The sequence below is a fragment of the Phyllobates terribilis genome, unplaced genomic scaffold, assembly GCF_046119375.1.
Source record: "Phyllobates terribilis strain yellow unplaced genomic scaffold, ASM4611937v1 Scaffold_79__1_contigs__length_6888602, whole genome shotgun sequence".
In the NCBI taxonomy this organism is placed as follows: Eukaryota; Metazoa; Chordata; class Amphibia; order Anura; family Dendrobatidae; genus Phyllobates; species Phyllobates terribilis.
In genome coordinates, this window is record NW_027362839.1 from 2,303,958 (window position 1) to 2,321,414 (window position 17,457).

Consider the following 17,457-nt stretch of genomic DNA (forward strand, 5'->3'; position numbering starts at 1 on the left):
CACCTGCCCCCGACATTCTCCCTGGGCAACTCCTACGGCCTCATCTATTACCCGGACATGCCGCGGAACTGCAGGAGATGCGGCAAGAACGGCCACGAGATGAAGGACTGCAAGGAGGATGCCTGCAGGATTTGTCGAGTGACGGGACACAGCTCGAAGGACTGCCCGAAGAAGACATCCTGCAACCTGTGTGGGCTGGCGGCTCATCTGTTCAAGGATTGCCCCAGGCGTGAGAGATCCTGGGCATCGGTGGTTGCGACGACCCCAGCTACGGAGGACAAGGCCCCGACGACCAGGCCTGTGAAGGTCAAGGACGCGACGACCAAGGCCCCAGCGGCCAAGGCCGAGACGACCAAGGCCAAAGCGGTCAAGGAGTCGGTGGCCAAAGCCCCAGCGACGGTCCCAGCAGCTCCGAAGCAGAAGAAAAAGTCAAAGGAGGGTAAGAGTTCTGTCACCCCTCTCTCGATCCCTCCCCCTGCCACCCCCGTCCAATCCCCCCCCACCCCGGCCACCCCTGCTGAGGATTCCACTTCCTCTTCCTCCTTCCCCTACTCCTCAGCAGGTGTCCTTTCCCCTGCCCCGGCAGCCACTCTCCCTCCCCAGACCATGGTAGCGGTGGAATTAACCTTTCCTCCACCCGCCGCTATCTATTCCGAGGAGGATTTTCCCCTTCTTGTCTCCCCAGTTCCAACCCGGGGAAAGAGGAAGGTGGAGGACAGCCCTGCTACTGAATCCTCCAAAAAGAAGATTCTGGATTTCGTAGGCGAAAAGGAGGATACCCTCCCTGAGCCAGAAGAGATGGAGCACATGGTTGAGACCCTGGTGGCCGAGCCAGAAGAGGAGGAACTGGTGGTCGCCGAGATTGAGGCCGCGCTGCTTGACCAGATGGAGGAAGAGGGCCTGCTGGTGATCCCGTCACCAGCAGTCAACACCGACGAGGGACCACCCGACCGGAGTGGTAACTAAGGTGTATTGCCTGCGCTAACTTTTTCTTTTTTCCCTACATGATGGCTAATATTAACTTATTTTCCATTAATGTCAGGAGCATCAAGGACAAGTTCAGACGTCAGACTATTTATGCCTTCCTTACTTCCCAGTTGTGTGATGTTTATATGTTGCAGGAATGTTCCCTTCCCTCCTCTAGGTCCTTCAAACATCTGGCCAGGGAGTGGTCCCACGGTCCATCCTACTGGTCCGGTGGGGGTGACTGCAAGTCTGCGGGGGTCGCAATTCTGATCGGGGGGGGCGCATTCACGCTTGAGTCCGTCCAGGAGCTCATCTGCGGCAGGGCTCTTGTTGTAGATGGCAACTGGGCGGGAGAACCTGTCAGGTTCATCAACGTGTATGCGTCCCCACTGAAGAATGAGCGTTTGGAGCTTTTCCAGACCCTGCGGCTTCAGCTTGCCACCACCAGGACCTTAGTGATGGCCGGGGATTTCAACTGCCCCATCGAGGAGGACGGTCGTAGTTCTGGCACATCTGCCAAGTTGGACATCACGTCCAAGCTGCTCATCGAGATGGTAACCGAGGCCTCTCTTCAGGACGTGGTGGGCTCCATGGGGAGAGGCTCCACGAACTATTCGTGGAGCCGACCCGATGGCTCACTCCGCTCCAGGATTGACTTTGTGTTCACCTCTCGGGCAGTCAGGCAGAGTAGGCACTCGATGGTCTCCTGCTTCTTCTCCGACCACAGAGCCATTCACTTACAAGGTGTCCTCGGCGACGGTTTTCCGTCCGGCCCCGGCTCCTGGAAGCTGAATTGTGCTCTGCTGGCTCAGGATGAAGTCGTGGAGGAGCTGAGAGCAGCCTACGCAATGTGGCAGTCCTACAAGGGTAGCTTCCAAACAGTCTCTGATTGGTGGGAATATGTTAAACTTGAGTTTCGCTGTTTCTTTCAGGCCAAGGGTCGACAACAGGAGTGTGAGAAGAGGAGGGACTTCAGAGGGCTGCAGCGCGAGCTGCGGTCGCTGCAGGACCTTCTTCACTGCGGCTGGGACGTGAGGGAGGAGCTGGAGGAGACCAAGAAGAGCCTGAAAAGGCACTTTGAGGAGGAGTCCAAGCGAATCATCTTCCGTTCCAAAGTGGAGAATCTGGAGAAGGGTGAGAAATGTAACTCATTCTTTTTCAGGAAACTTCATGCCGGTCACACGCCCCTGAACGAGCTGCGAGACGAGAGCGGAAACATGCGACGTGGGAAGGAGGACGTGATGAGGGTCGTCAGCGACTTCTACAGCGAACTCTACTCCCACAAGACTACCGACCCCGACGCTGCTGATAAGTTCCTGTCAGGTATCACTAACCATCTTGATCCTGCAGGCACGGCAGCCTTGGACAAACCTCTGATGGTGGGCGAATTGCTCTCTGCCGCTAAATCCTTTAGGACCGGCAGGACCCCGGGCAGTGATGGTCTTCCAGCGGAGCTCTATGTAGCGCTGGGAGACCTCATCTGTCCGGACCTGTTGGACCTGTACGAGGAGATGGTGGTGGAGGGTAGAATGCCTCCATCTTTGAGGGAAGGAATGGTCACGATCCTGTACAAGCGGAAGGGAGAGAGGTGCGACCTGAGGAATTGGCGTCCCATCACTCTGCTCAACGTGGACTACAAGATCCTGGCCAAGACGATGGCGACACGACTTAAGACGGTCATCGGACGGATCATCCACCCGGACCAGACCTGCGGCATCCCTGGACGTCGCATCGCAGACAGCCTCGCTCTCGTGCGGGACACGGTCGAGTACATCAAGGTCCGCCGCGCACACGCGGCCCTGGTCTCCTTGGATCAGGAGAAGGCCTTCGACCGGGTTTCCCACGAGTTCATGGGCCGAGCTCTGCACCGGTTAGGTTTGGGTAACATGTTTTGTTCGTATGTCCGTCTGATGTATTTTGATATCCACAGCTCGGTGTTGGTGAACGGCTGGAAGACTGACCCCTTCCCTGTCCTCTCTGGGGTCAGACAAGGCTGCCCTCTATCACCTCTTCTTTTTGTTTGTGTTATAGAACTCTTCGCAGAGGCTATCCGGCAGAATGGAGAGATCAGAGGGATCACCGCACCGGGTCCGGGACGACACGAGGTCAAGTGCTCGCTCTACATGGACGACGTCACCGTCTTCTGCGCTGATCGTGGTTCAGTCGACGCCCTCGTCCAGACGTGTGAGAGGTTCGGCCGGGCTTCAGGGGCCAAAGTCAACTGCAGGAAGTCGGAAGCCATGCTCTTCGGGGATTGGCAGCCGGCCTCCTCCGCCCCCTTCCCCTTCAACATTCAACCGGATTTCCTCAAGGTGCTGGGAGTCTGGTTCGGGAAGGAAGGAAGGAGCGGCCCTCAAGTCCTGGCAAGAACGCTTGGCCAAGGTGAAGCAACGGATCGGACTCTGGAGCCTCAGACACCTCACTTGTGAGGGTAAGGCACTCGTCCTGCGTAATGAGGTCCTGCCCGTCTTGCAGTACACGGCGCAGGCCTGGCCCCCACACGTCACTGTGTGCAGGGCCATTACCAGGACAGTGTTTCACTTTGTCTGGGGATCCAAGATGGACAGAGTCAGGCGGGCCGTCATGTACAAGGAGCCTCGCAAGGGTGGGAAGGGCGTTCCAGATATCCCCACCCTCCTGCGATCCTCTTTTGTGTGTGATTGTGTCCGCCGGACTTTGCAAGTCAAGAATGGCTCCGCGGGCAGGTCCATGTCTCGCTTCTTCCTGCTTCCTCTTTGGAGGCGACTCAGCTGGGACAAGTGGGACAGCTCCTTCCCCTACAACTGGACGACGCCATGGTTCTACGGAGACGTCGTTCGATTTGTGGGGGAGCATCAACTGGAGGGACTCAAGCCCGACTTGTGGAAGCCCAAAACTATCCACAAGCTAATCAGAGCCAAGGATGACGTGGAGAACATCACAGGACTTCACCAGGACACGCTGGAGACTGTGTGGACAAATGTGTCGTCTGACAGGCTGACCAACGGGCACAAGGACTTGTCGTGGATGGCGATTCAGGGCGGACTGCCCGTCCGGTCATTCATGCATGCCCGGAACCTGTGCAAGACCCGGTACTGCCCAAGGTGCCCCTTCGTGGAGGAAACATCTTTGCACACTTTTTGGGACTGCGGATTTGCACAGCGCCTATTGACTGCACTTGAGGACGACCTGAGGAACTCTGTCCCCAGGGCGAGCCTATCGCACCATTCTGTGCTTTACGGACTCTTCCCTGGGGTTCATACCGTCGGAGCCATCCAGGAGGCTTGGCGCCTTATGAACTGCTTCAAGGATGCCGTTTGGGTCGCCAGGAACCGGCTCATCTTGAGGAGGGAGAGGATGTCCATCCAGGACTGCCGCAGGCTGATCCACAGCCTGCTCAGAGACTATTCCATCATGGACGGTCCGGAGGACGAGGACGAGGACTAAACCCCTCCTCCCCCTCTCCCCTTATGTGTCTTGTCTTTCAATAAAGCTTCGGGCCTGTGATTTTCCCCTCCCCATCCCCTTTTTCCCAATCCCCATCCCTTATCACGGCTCGTCGTACTGTATTGATTGACATGCTTTTTCTTTCAGATTGAGTGTTTTGTGTAGCATAGGGGTGTGATGTGTCTAGTTAGGGCGTCGTATCCTCATGCTATGTAAATATGATGTAGAATTCTGTGTGTACTGGGCACTGTACACTGTCTGTTAACTTATTTTTTGTGCTAATAAAAGATATATTCAATCAAAAAATCTGTTCTTATCAGTTTAATATCTGATACGTCCCCTATCTGGGGACCATATATTAAATGGATTTTTAGAATAGGGAGATGGAAAAAGAGCTTGCTCTGTCCACTCCACGCATTGACCTGGTATTGCAGTATCTCCAGGACCGGTGCACCCCTTCTTTAATGCAGTTTCTAAAATCAGAAAGAATTGAATTCAATGTTTTTTGTTCATTTTGCTTGTTTGTCGGATTTTGGGATGGACTCTTTGGCTTTGCTTTTCTTCTCCTCATTGGATTTTTCATGTTCAAAGTTGCAGAAGCCAGATTACAAGCTCATTTTGGTTCAACTTCAGCAACTGTGCATTGCATTGCCATGTAATGTGATGCAATGCTATCTTTCTAGCTCTCCCTTTTTACTTCCTTTTGGATAAACAGACATATTAGGCAAGCATTTTGGAGCTTTCACCTAAATAACTACAGGTGGTGAGATAAGCTGCACAATATAATTGACCTTTCAGTATATTGTTGCACACACACCATCTATTTAGCAAATGCCCTTGTTATCAACAGCAGCCTTTTAAACTCACCTGAGCTAACAGGTATGTGCGCTGGTTACTCTGCTGCGCTTAAAATTTCTTTTTTGGTTTGCTACAATGCCTTTTCTGAAACGTTGTCTCCTTCTGCTGGAACACTGACTTCTTTCATTTAATGCCTGCAGACTATAAAAGAGAACCCAACCCAAAAAGTTTGGTTGATTAGTCTGTGGCATTCTGTTAAACTGTTGCTTATGGCGGTCTCTGTGAGCTTCTCAGCGACATTCAGCCAGCCAGGTATCCTGCCTGCAGTAGATGGAATGTGGCAATGGAACGCTGGCTGCGCGTGTCATAATAGGCTCTGAGCCTTTATATACCTGTGCACAGCAGCAGCCACCTTCAGTCTGCTGCTGGACAGCCAGCAGCAGCAGCAGCAGGAGAGGTATGTAATCAGGAGCCCTCCTGCTAAGGGTAGACAGCTGCTCGTTCCACCCCACCCCCCGCCTTAATTGGTTCTCCTCCCTTCCAACGGTGTTGAGGCGGGTGGGAACAGCAGGGGGTGAAGGTGCTGTGTTTAAAGAGGTGGAGTTATGCAGATCTAAAACGCGTGGATTGCAGCAGCAGCAAGCCGAAAAGTGCAGGCATGTAAGGGATCTAGAGGTTGACAACATGTCTTCTTAACGGGAGTCCAGGAGCTCATCTCCACAAATGGACTTTTCAGGATCCTTGGGTGGCTCCGTAGTTTGAAACCAATTCTGGTTATCGCTTCTCGGCCTTTTGGCTAAGATCAAGTGTAGTATCTTTCGAAAAGGCGGTTTTGGATGTTGGCCGCCCTAGTAGATTGATACATTATGCACACTGGGGTTTAGGCGCTTGTTAGTACGCCAGGTGGCTAATATAGTCATCTGGTGGAAAGCATGGCCCCCCAGGATCGACGCCATTGGGCCGGGGAAGATCGAAAGCCCGAAGTGTGAAGTGCCCCAGGAGTGGTGACCCTGGGGTGCCTTAACTCACTGGGATTGGGAACCCCACTTGAGTTTATGGCACATTTGCACAAGCACTTCAAATTTTCTTTCTTTGCACACACCCTTATTCCGGGCCTTCTGGCCTTAGGATGGGGAATTTTTCAATTCCCGGTCGAAGGTCCGGGCAGTATTATACTGTGAAACCTTCACTATTTATTTAATTTCTTTGTCACTGTGTGTCCACTTATTCACGTGTGTCACGTCCTACTAGGATTTTGTCGGGATGCGGTTCCCTTACGGGTTCCTCTCTTGGCAGGTCTAGGGGGGGAGTGTGTGGCCATCAGGTTCCGCTCCCCCCTGAACCCCCCTGGCTCTCCTCTTTCGGGAGGAGAGCGTTGTTGGCTCCCCTCTTCCGGGAGGGGAGCACAGTCTTTGGCTCCCAGTGCCTTGCTCGGGTGAGAACTCGGGCAGGTGCTGGGGGTAAGATTGGGTCGCCTCTGGCTTCGGCTGGAGGTGGCTTTTTGTCCCTGTTCCTCGCTGTGGCCTTATGGCTCGGAGGGACGGGGAATGGTTTGGGGGACCCTTCTCCTTTTGGAGAGGGTTTCAAGAAGACCAGCATCCTAGTGCACTTTTTTTGTGGCATTTGTCACTTTTTTAAGCGCACTCGGGTTTTGTACACGAATTCGGGCTTTCGATAAAAAAAAAAAAAAAAAATCTGTTCTTATCAGTTTAATATCTGATACGTCCCCTATCTGGGGACCATATATTAAATGGATTTTTAGAACAGGGAGATGGAAAAAGAGCTTGCTCTGTCCACTCCACGCATTGACCTGGTATTGCAGTATCTCCAGGACCGGTGCACCCCTTCTTTAATGCAGTTTCTAAAATCAGAAAGAATTGAATTCAATGTTTTTTGTTCATTTTGCTTGTTTGTCGGATTTTGGGATGGACTCTTTGGCTTTGCTTTTCTTCTCCTCATTGGATTTTTCATGTTCAAAGTTGCAGAAGCCAGATTACAAGCTCATTTTGGTTCAACTTCAGCAACTGTGCATTGCATTGCCATGTAATGTGATGCAATGCTATCTTTCTAGCTCTCCCTTTTTACTTCCTTTTGGATAAACAGACATATTAGGCAAGCATTTTGGAGCTTTCACCTAAATAACTACAGGTGGTGAGATAAGCTGCACAATATAATTGACCTTTCAGTATATTGTTGCACACACACCATCTATTTAGCAAATGCCCTTGTTATCAACAGCAGCCTTTTAAACTCACCTGAGCTAACAGGTATGTGCGCTGGTTACTCTGCTGCGCTTAAAATTTCTTTTTTGGTTTGCTACAATGCCTTTTCTGAAACGTTGTCTCCTTCTGCTGGAACACTGACTTCTTTCATTTAATGCCTGCAGACTATAAAAGAGAACCCAACCCAAAAAGTTTGGTTGATTAGTCTGTGGCATTCTGTTAAACTGTTGCTTATGGCGGTCTCTGTGAGCTTCTCAGCGACATTCAGCCAGCCAGGTATCCTGCCTGCAGTAGATGGAATGTGGCAATGGAACGCTGGCTGCGCGTGTCATAATAGGCTCTGAGCCTTTATATACCTGTGCACAGCAGCAGCCACCTTCAGTCTGCTGCTGGACAGCCAGCAGCAGCAGCAGCAGGAGAGGTATGTAATCAGGAGCCCTCCTGCTAAGGGTAGACAGCTGCTCGTTCCACCCCACCCCCCGCCTTAATTGGTTCTCCTCCCTTCCAACGGTGTTGAGGCGGGTGGGAACAGCAGGGGGTGAAGGTGCTGTGTTTAAAGAGGTGGAGTTATGCAGATCTAAAACGCGTGGATTGCAGCAGCAGCAAGCCGAAAAGTGCAGGCATGTAAGGGATCTAGAGGTTGACAACATGTCTTCTTAACGGGAGTCCAGGAGCTCATCTCCACAAATGGACTTTTCAGGATCCTTGGGTGGCTCCGTAGTTTGAAACCAATTCTGGTTATCGCTTCTCGGCCTTTTGGCTAAGATCAAGTGTAGTATCTGTTCTTTTAAAAACACAAGAGCTACGATCTACACTTGACGAGAGCGATCGAACTCGGAAGGAGAAGAGCTTCGGAGCCCAGCTGACATCGGAGAACGAAGGCGGATATCGGTGGGAGGAAGAAGCTCTAAAGAATCCAGAAGAAGACGAAGACTCGGAGAAGAATCGGGCTGTCCTGTGGAATCTTCGAGGAAGAAAATCATCGAGACAAAGACCTTTCGGGGAATTTGTCCAGAACACGACGGGAGAAGAATCTGCATAGCTCCACCCATTCCGGGAAGAGTTCCAGATCCAGCTCCAAGAAGTAACTGCAGGAGGAAAGCCATGGCAAGCGCTGCGAGGAAGGCCGAAAAGAAGAGCCTGGAGCTGGGGACAGCCAGGAGGGCCCAGCCAGGAGCCGATTCTGACCCCAAGGACTCTGCCTCCACGACTGGCCAGCAGAAGGGACCCCAGAAGCCCCGCCACGAAGCTCCAGCCCTGGAGCCATGGATGCGGCAGACGGTGGCCCTGAAGCTGAAGGAAGTGGATGGGAGGGTGCCGGACATGTCCTCGGACGTGTTCTGCCAGAAGATGATGCTGGATCGAGGCTTCTCCAGGTCGGACACCCTCAGCATCCAGACCTTCTTGACGGGGATCTTCTTCGTCACCTTCGCCACTGTGAACACCTGCAGGAGGTTCTGGGAAATGGTAAGCGCAAAAGGACCGGATAATTCTTTCTCTGCCTTTACAGGTAGCTGCCCTATCCAGAGGGATGAAAGGAGGATCACGGTCTCCATGCGCAACCCGCACACCCCAGGCCAAGACATCTGTACCTTCCTGAGACGCTTCTGTTTGGTTGTGAAGGAACCCTCTCACATCCTGAATGGACTCGGCTTCTGGACAGGTAAGTGGTCGGTGACCGTTAGACTTCACAGGGACCTGGCGTACTCAGACGGACTTCGGCACCTGCCCCCGACATTCTCCCTGGGCAACTCCTACGGCCTCATCTATTACCCGGACATGCCGCGGAACTGCAGGAGATGCGGCAAGAACGGCCACGAGATGAAGGACTGCAAGGAGGATGCCTGCAGGATTTGTCGAGTGACGGGACACAGCTCGAAGGACTGCCCGAAGAAGACGTCCTGCAACCTGTGTGGGCTGGCGGCTCATCTGTACAAGGATTGCCCCAGGCGTGAGAGATCCTGGGCATCGGTGGTTGCGACGACCCCAGCTACGGAGGACAAGGCCCCGACGACCAGGCCTGTGAAGGTCAAGGACGCGACGACCAAGGCCCCAGCGGCCAAGGCCGAGACGACCAAGGCCAAAGCGGTCAAGGAGTCGGTGGCCAAAGCCCCAGCGACGGTCCCAGCAGCTCCGAAGCAGAAGAAAAAGTCAAAGGAGGGTAAGAGTTCTGTCACCCCTCTCTCGATCCCTCCCCCTGCCACCCCCGTCCAATCCCCCCCCACCCCGGCCACCCCTGCTGAGGATTCCACTTCCTCTTCCTCCTTCCCCTACTCCTCAGCAGGTGTCCTTTCCCCTGCCCCGGCAGCCACTCTCCCTCCCCAGACCATGGTAGCGGTGGAATTAACCTTTCCTCCACCCGCCGCTATCTATTCCGAGGAGGATTTTCCCCTTCTTGTCTCCCCAGTTCCAACCCGGGGAAAGAGGAAGGTGGAGGACAGCCCTGCTACTGAATCCTCCAAAAAGAAGATTCTGGATTTCGTAGGCGAAAAGGAGGATACCCTCCCTGAGCCAGAAGAGATGGAGCACATGGTTGAGACCCTGGTGGCCGAGCCAGAAGAGGAGGAACTGGTGGTCGCCGAGATCGAGGCCGCGCTGCTTGACCAGATGGAGGAAGAGGGCCTGCTGGTGATCCCGTCACCAGCAGTCAACACCGACGAGGGACCACCCGACCGGAGTGGTAACTAAGGTGTATTGCCTGCGCTAACTTTTTCTTTTTTCCCTACATGATGGCTAATATTAACTTATTTTCCATTAATGTCAGGAGCATCAAGGACAAGTTCAGACGTCAGACTATTTATGCCTTCCTTACTTCCCAGTTGTGTGATGTTTATATGTTGCAGGAATGTTCCCTTCCCTCCTCTAGGTCCTTCAAACATCTGGCCAGGGAGTGGTCCCACGGTCCATCCTACTGGTCCGGTGGGGGTGACTGCAAGTCTGCGGGGGTCGCAATTCTGATCAGGGGGGGCGCATTCACGCTTGAGTCCGTCCAGGAGCTCATCTGCGGCAGGGCTCTTGTTGTAGATGGCAACTGGGCGGGAGAACCTGTCAGGTTCATCAACGTGTATGCGTCCCCACTGAAGAATGAGCGTTTGGAGCTTTTCCAGACCCTGCGGCTTCAGCTTGCCACCACCAGGACCTTAGTGATGGCCGGGGATTTCAACTGCCCCATCGAGGAGGACGGTCGTAGTTCTGGCACATCTGCCAAGTTGGACATCACGTCCAAGCTGCTCATCGAGATGGTAACCGAGGCCTCTCTTCAGGACGTGGTGGGCTCCATGGGGAGAGGCTCCACGAACTATTCGTGGAGCCGACCCGATGGCTCACTCCGCTCCAGGATTGACTTTGTGTTCACCTCTCGGGCAGTCAGGCAGAGTAGGCACTCGATGGTCTCCTGCTTCTTCTCCGACCACAGAGCCATTCACTTACAAGGTGTCCTCGGCGACGGTTTTCCGTCCGGCCCCGGCTCCTGGAAGCTGAATTGTGCTCTGCTGGCTCAGGATGAAGTCGTGGAGGAGCTGAGAGCAGCCTACGCAATGTGGCAGTCCTACAAGGGTAGCTTCCAAACAGTCTCTGATTGGTGGGAATATGTTAAACTTGAGTTTCGCTGTTTCTTTCAGGCCAAGGGTCGACAACAGGCGTGTGAGAAGAGGAGGGACTTCAGAGGGCTGCAGCGCGAGCTGCGGTCGCTGCAGGACCTTCTTCACTGCGGCTGGGACGTGAGGGAGGAGCTGGAGGAGACCAAGAAGAGCCTGAAAAGGCACTTTGAGGAGGAGTCCAAGCGAATCATCTTCCGTTCCAAAGTGGAGAATCTGGAGAAGGGTGAGAAATGTAACTCATTCTTTTTCAGGAAACTTCATGCCGGTCACACGCCCCTGAACGAGCTGCGAGACGAGAGCGGAAACATGCGACGTGGGAAGGAGGACGTGATGAGGGTCGTCAGCGACTTCTACAGCGAACTCTACTCCCACAAGACTACCGACCCCGACGCTGCTGATAAGTTCCTGTCAGGTATCACTAACCATCTTGATCCTGCAGGCACGGCAGCCTTGGACAAACCTCTGATGGTGGGCGAATTGCTCTCTGCCGCTAAATCCTTTAGGACCGGCAGGACCCCGGGCAGTGATGGTCTTCCAGCGGAGCTCTATGTAGCGCTGGGAGACCTCATCTGTCCGGACCTGTTGGACCTGTACGAGGAGATGGTGGTGGAGGGTAGAATGCCTCCATCTTTGAGGGAAGGAATGGTCACGATCCTGTACAAGCGGAAGGGAGAGAGGTGCGACCTGAGGAATTGGCGTCCCATCACTCTGCTCAACGTGGACTACAAGATCCTGGCCAAGACGATGGCGACACGACTTAAGACGGTCATCGGACGGATCATCCACCCGGACCAGACCTGCGGCATCCCTGGACGTCGCATCGCAGACAGTCTCGCTCTCGTGCGGGACACGGTCGAGTACATCAAGGTCCGCCGCGCACACGCGGCCCTGGTCTCCTTGGATCAGGAGAAGGCCTTCGACCGGGTTTCCCACGAGTTCATGGGCCGAGCTCTGCACCGGTTAGGTTTGGGTAACATGTTTTGTTCGTATGTCCGTCTGATGTATTTTGATATCCACAGCTCGGTGTTGGTGAACGGCTGGAAGACTGACCCCTTCCCTGTCCTCTCTGGGGTCAGACAAGGCTGCCCTCTATCACCTCTTCTTTTTGTTTGTGTTATAGAACTCTTCGCAGAGGCTATCCGGCAGAATGGAGAGATCAGAGGGATCACCGCACCGGGTCCGGGACGACACGAGGTCAAGTGCTCGCTCTACATGGACGACGTCACCGTCTTCTGCGCTGATCGTGGTTCAGTCGACGCCCTCGTCCAGACGTGTGAGAGGTTCGGCCGGGCTTCAGGGGCCAAAGTCAACTGCAGGAAGTCGGAAGCCATGCTCTTCGGGGATTGGCAGCCGGCCTCCTCCGCCCCCTTCCCCTTCAACATTCAACCGGATTTCCTCAAGGTGCTGGGAGTCTGGTTCGGGAAGGAAGGAGCGGCCCTCAAGTCCTGGCAAGAACGCTTGGCCAAGGTGAAGCAACGGATCGGACTCTGGAGCCTCAGACACCTCACTTGTGAGGGTAAGGCACTCATCCTGCGTAATGAGGTCCTGCCCGTCTTGCAGTACACGGCGCAGGCCTGGCCCCCACACGTCACTGTGTGCAGGGCCATTACCAGGACAGTGTTTCACTTTGTCTGGGGATCCAAGATGGACAGAGTCAGGCGGGCCGTCATGTACAAGGAGCCTCGCAAGGGTGGGAAGGGCGTTCCAGATATCCCCACCCTCCTGCGATCCTCTTTTGTGTGTGATTGTGTCCGCTGGACTTTGCAAGTCAAGAATGGCTCCGCGGGCAGGTCCATGTCTCGCTTCTTCCTGCTTCCTCTTTGGAGGCGACTCGGCTGGGACAAGTGGGACAGCTCCTTCCCCTACAACTGGACGACGCCATGGTTCTACGGAGACGTCGTTCGATTTGTGGGGGAGCATCAACTGGAGGGACTCAAGCCCGACTTGTGGAAGCCCAAAACTATCCACAAGCTAATCAGAGCCAAGGATGACGTAGAGAACATCACAGGACTTCACCAGGACACGCTGGAGACTGTGTGGACAAATGTGTCGTCTGACAGGCTGACCAACGGGCACAAGGACTTGTCGTGGATGACGATTCAGGGCGGACTGCCCGTCCGGTCATTCATGCATGCCCGGAACCTGTGCAAGACCCGGTACTGCCCAACGTGCCCCTTCGTGGAGGAAACATCTTTGCACACTTTTTGGGACTGCGGATTTGCACAGCGCCTATTGACTGCACTTGAGGACGACCTGAGGAACTCTGTCCCCAGGGCGAGCCTATCGCACCATTCTGTGCTTTACGGACTCTTCCCTGGGGTTCATACCGTCGGAGCCATCCAGGAGGCTTGGCGCCTTATGAACTGCTTCAAGGATGCCGTTTGGGTCGCCAGGAACCGGCTCATCTTGAGGAGGGAGAGGATGTCCATCCAGGACTGCCGCAGGCTGATCCACAGCCTGCTCAGAGACTATTCCATCATGGACGGTCCGGAGGACGAGGACGAGGACTAAACCCCTCCTCCCCCTCTCCCCTTATGTGTCTTGTCTTTCAATAAAGCTTCGGGCCTGTGATTTTCCCCTCCCCATCCCCTTTTTCCCAATCCCCATCCCTTATCACGGTTCGTCGTACTGTATTGATTGACATGCTTTTTCTTTCAGATTGAGTGTTTTGTGTAGCATAGGGGTGTGATGTGTCTAGTTAGTGCGTCGTATCCTCATGCTATGTAAATATGATGTAGAATTCTGTGTGTACTGGGCTGCGGCACTGTACACTGTCTGTTAACTTATTTTTTGTGCTAATAAAAGATATATTCAATCAAAAAAATCTGTTCTTATCAGTTTAATATCTGATACGTCCCCTATCTGGGGACCATATATTAAATGGATTTTTAGAACAGGGAGATGGAAAAAGAGCTTGCTCTGTCCACTCCACGCATTGACCTGGTATTGCAGTATCTCCAGGACCGGTGCACCCCTTCTTTAATGCAGTTTCTAAAATCAGAAAGAATTGAATTCAATGTTTTTTGTTCATTTTGCTTGTTTGTCGGATTTTGGGATGGACTCTTTGGCTTTGCTTTTCTTCTCCTCATTGGATTTTTCATGTTCAAAGTTGCAGAAGCCAGATTACAAGCTCATTTTGGTTCAACTTCAGCAACTGTGCATTGCATTGCCATGTAATGTGATGCAATGCTATCTTTCTAGCTCTCCCTTTTTACTTCCTTTTGGATAAACAGACATATTAGGCAAGCATTTTGGAGCTTTCACCTAAATAACTACAGGTGGTGAGATAAGCTGCACAATATAATTGACCTTTCAGTATATTGTTGCACACACACCATCTATTTAGCAAATGCCCTTGTTATCAACAGCAGCCTTTTAAACTCACCTGAGCTAACAGGTATGTGCGCTGGTTACTCTGCTGCGCTTAAAATTTCTTTTTTGGTTTGCTACAATGCCTTTTCTGAAACGTTGTCTCCTTCTGCTGGAACACTGACTTCTTTCATTTAATGCCTGCAGACTATAAAAGAGAACCCAACCCAAAAAGTTTGGTTGATTAGTCTGTGGCATTCTGTTAAACTGTTGCTTATGGCGGTCTCTGTGAGCTTCTCAGCGACATTCAGCCAGCCAGGTATCCTGCCTGCAGTAGATGGAATGTGGCAATGGAACGCTGGCTGCGCGTGTCATAATAGGCTCTGAGCCTTTATATACCTGTGCACAGCAGCAGCCACCTTCAGTCTGCTGCTGGACAGCCAGCAGCAGCAGCAGCAGGAGAGGTATGTAATCAGGAGCCCTCCTGCTAAGGGTAGACAGCTGCTCGTTCCACCCCACCCCCCGCCTTAATTGGTTCTCCTCCCTTCCAACGGTGTTGAGGCGGGTGGGAACAGCAGGGGGTGAAGGTGCTGTGTTTAAAGAGGTGGAGTTATGCAGATCTAAAACGCGTGGATTGCAGCAGCAGCAAGCCGAAAAGTGCAGGCATGTAAGGGATCTAGAGGTTGACAACATGTCTTCTTAACGGGAGTCCAGGAGCTCATCTCCACAAATGGACTTTTCAGGATCCTTGGGTGGCTCCGTAGTTTGAAACCAATTCTGGTTATCGCTTCTCGGCCTTTTGGCTAAGATCAAGTGTAGTATCTGTTCTTATCAGTTTAATATCTGATACGTCCCCTATCTGGGGACCATATATTAAATGGATTTTTAGAACAGGGAGATGGAAAAAGAGCTTGCTCTGTCCACTCCACGCATTGACCTGGTATTGCAGTATCTCCAGGACCGGTGCACCCCTTCTTTAATGCAGTTTCTAAAATCAGAAAGAATTGAATTCAATGTTTTTTGTTCATTTTGCTTGTTTGTTAGATTTTGGGATGGACTCTTTGGCTTTGCTTTTCTTCTCCTCATTGGATTTTTCATGTTCAAAGTTGCAGAAGCCAGATTACAAGCTCATTTTGGTTCAACTTCAGCAACTGTGCATTGCATTGCCATGTAATGTGATGCAATGCTATCTTTCTAGCTCTCCCTTTTTACTTCCTTTTGGATAAACAGACATATTAGGCAAGCATTTTGGAGCTTTCACCTAAATAACTACAGGTGGTGAGATAAGCTGCACAATATAATTGACCTTTCAGTATATTGTTGCACACACACCATCTATTTAGCAAATGCCCTTGTTATCAACAGCAGCCTTTTAAACTCACTTGAGCTAACAGGTATGTGCGCTGGTTACTCTGCTGCGCTTAAAATTTCTTTTTTGGTTTGCTACAATGCCTTTTCTGAAACGTTGTCTCCTTCTGCTGGAACACTGACTTCTTTCATTTAATGCCTGCAGACTATAAAAGAGAACCCAACCCAAAAAGTTTGGTTGATTAGTCTGTGGCATTCTGTTAAACTGTTGCTTATGGCGGTCTCTGTGAGCTTCTCAGCGACATTCAGCCAGCCAGGTATCCTGCCTGCAGTAGATGGAATGTGGCAATGGAACGCTGGCTGCGCGTGTCATAATAGGCTCTGAGCCTTTATATACCTGTGCACAGCAGCAGCCACCTTCAGTCTGCTGCTGGACAGCCAGCAGCAGCAGCAGCAGGAGAGGTATGTAATCAGGAGCCCTCCTGCTAAGGGTAGACAGCTGCTTGTTCCACCCCACCCCCCGCCTTAATTGGTTCTCCTCCCTTCCAACGGTGTTGAGGCGGGTGGGAACAGCAGGGGGTGAAGGTGCTGTGTTTAAAGAGGTGGAGTTATGCAGATCTAAAACGCGTGGATTGCAGCAGCAGCAAGCCGAAAAGTGCAGGCATGTAAGGGATCTAGAGGTTGACAACATGTCTTCTTAACGGGAGTCCAGGAGCTCATCTCCACAAATGGACTTTTCAGGATCCTTGGGTGGCTCCGTAGTTTGAAACCAATTCTGGTTATCGCTTCTCGGCCTTTTGGCTAAGATCAAGTGCTTTATTGCAGGAGATTGTGGTTGAAGGGCACTCGGGTACCCCTCTCCTTGGCCTGGCAGGATCGTCCACTTTGGTGGACTTAACCTGCTTGCTGCTATTAGGGAGAGGGCTTAGTCCCAGGGTAACGAGTTGCGATCCCCCAGCTTCCAGGTGTTTTTCGCTGCAAGAACACTGGGAGCGCAGATTGCAAGCGGCTGCAATTTGCAACCTTGTTGCGTTTTTCCATGGAGGTTGACCCTAACCTCGTGCCTCTTTATGCGAGGCTAAAAAACTCTATCCGAGTTCACTTCACGGCGGGTGGCTCGGATATGAGGAAATTAGGGTATGTAGTCCAGGACGTGCTCAGTAACCTTCTTGGCGTACAAAGGAATGAAATTCTCTCCATCCAGGATTATCCCAGAAGAGGTGACTATGACATCACATTCACCGGAGAAGGTATTTTTAGAGATGTACTAGAAAAGTTAAAAAAAGTTGAAAATAGTCCTGTTTTGAAAGGGATACAAATTGTTGAGCACGTCCTGGATGAGGTAAGACTGGTTATTGTAAAAATATTTTCGCCCTTTGTTTCTGCTCCAGAAGTAATGTCATTTCTAGCAATTTATTTTAAAAGTGTTAAATGTATTGGGAAGATATTAAACGAATATAACATATGGACATCTAAGTGGAAATTCCTTGTGAAGTGTACAAGAGATCCAAATACACCAGGTGGTATACGGCTCCCCCCTGCCCATTTCAAAATTGGGCAAACAAATGGGGATTTCTTCTTTTCTGGGATGCCAGTATATTGCAGAAATTGTGGGCGCTATGGTCATTCAAAAGAAAACTGTCATGTATCATGTAGAAATTGTGCTAGTGAAGAACATGAGACAAAAGAATGCCCTAAGGAAAAGAAATGCAGTTTTTGCCAGACTCCAGGTCACTTTTATTTTTCTTGCCCTCACAGATTTCGGGAAGATGAGCAAAAGGGGAAGTCCAAGACGTCCGACCAAGGACCAAAAGATCAGACCACCCCTC

General features: G+C 51.9%; 4 non-coding genes and 2 pseudogenes across 4 annotated transcripts; all 6 read left to right on the forward strand.

The window, feature by feature from the left end:
• The first annotated feature begins 4,658 nt into the window (after positions 1–4,658).
• Positions 4,659–4,851, forward strand: LOC141197133 (U2 spliceosomal RNA). Its single transcript, XR_012269477.1, has one exon. It is a non-coding gene; the product is annotated as a U2 spliceosomal RNA (small nuclear RNA).
• A 1,115-nt stretch (positions 4,852–5,966) lies between these two features.
• LOC141197208 (U2 spliceosomal RNA) lies at positions 5,967–6,058 on the forward strand (annotated as a pseudogene).
• Positions 6,059–6,852: 794 nt separating this feature from the next.
• On the forward strand, positions 6,853–7,037 carry LOC141197164 (U2 spliceosomal RNA). The gene has a single exon (XR_012269505.1). It is a non-coding gene; the product is annotated as a U2 spliceosomal RNA (small nuclear RNA).
• Positions 7,038–8,152: 1,115 nt separating this feature from the next.
• Positions 8,153–8,230, forward strand: LOC141197177 (U2 spliceosomal RNA; annotated as a pseudogene).
• Positions 8,231–13,794: 5,564 nt separating this feature from the next.
• LOC141197134 (U2 spliceosomal RNA) lies at positions 13,795–13,988 on the forward strand. The gene has a single exon (XR_012269478.1). It is a non-coding gene; the product is annotated as a U2 spliceosomal RNA (small nuclear RNA).
• A 1,115-nt stretch (positions 13,989–15,103) lies between these two features.
• LOC141197028 (U2 spliceosomal RNA) lies at positions 15,104–15,294 on the forward strand. Its single transcript, XR_012269375.1, has one exon. It is a non-coding gene; the product is annotated as a U2 spliceosomal RNA (small nuclear RNA).
• Positions 15,295–17,457: the final 2,163 nt, after the last annotated feature.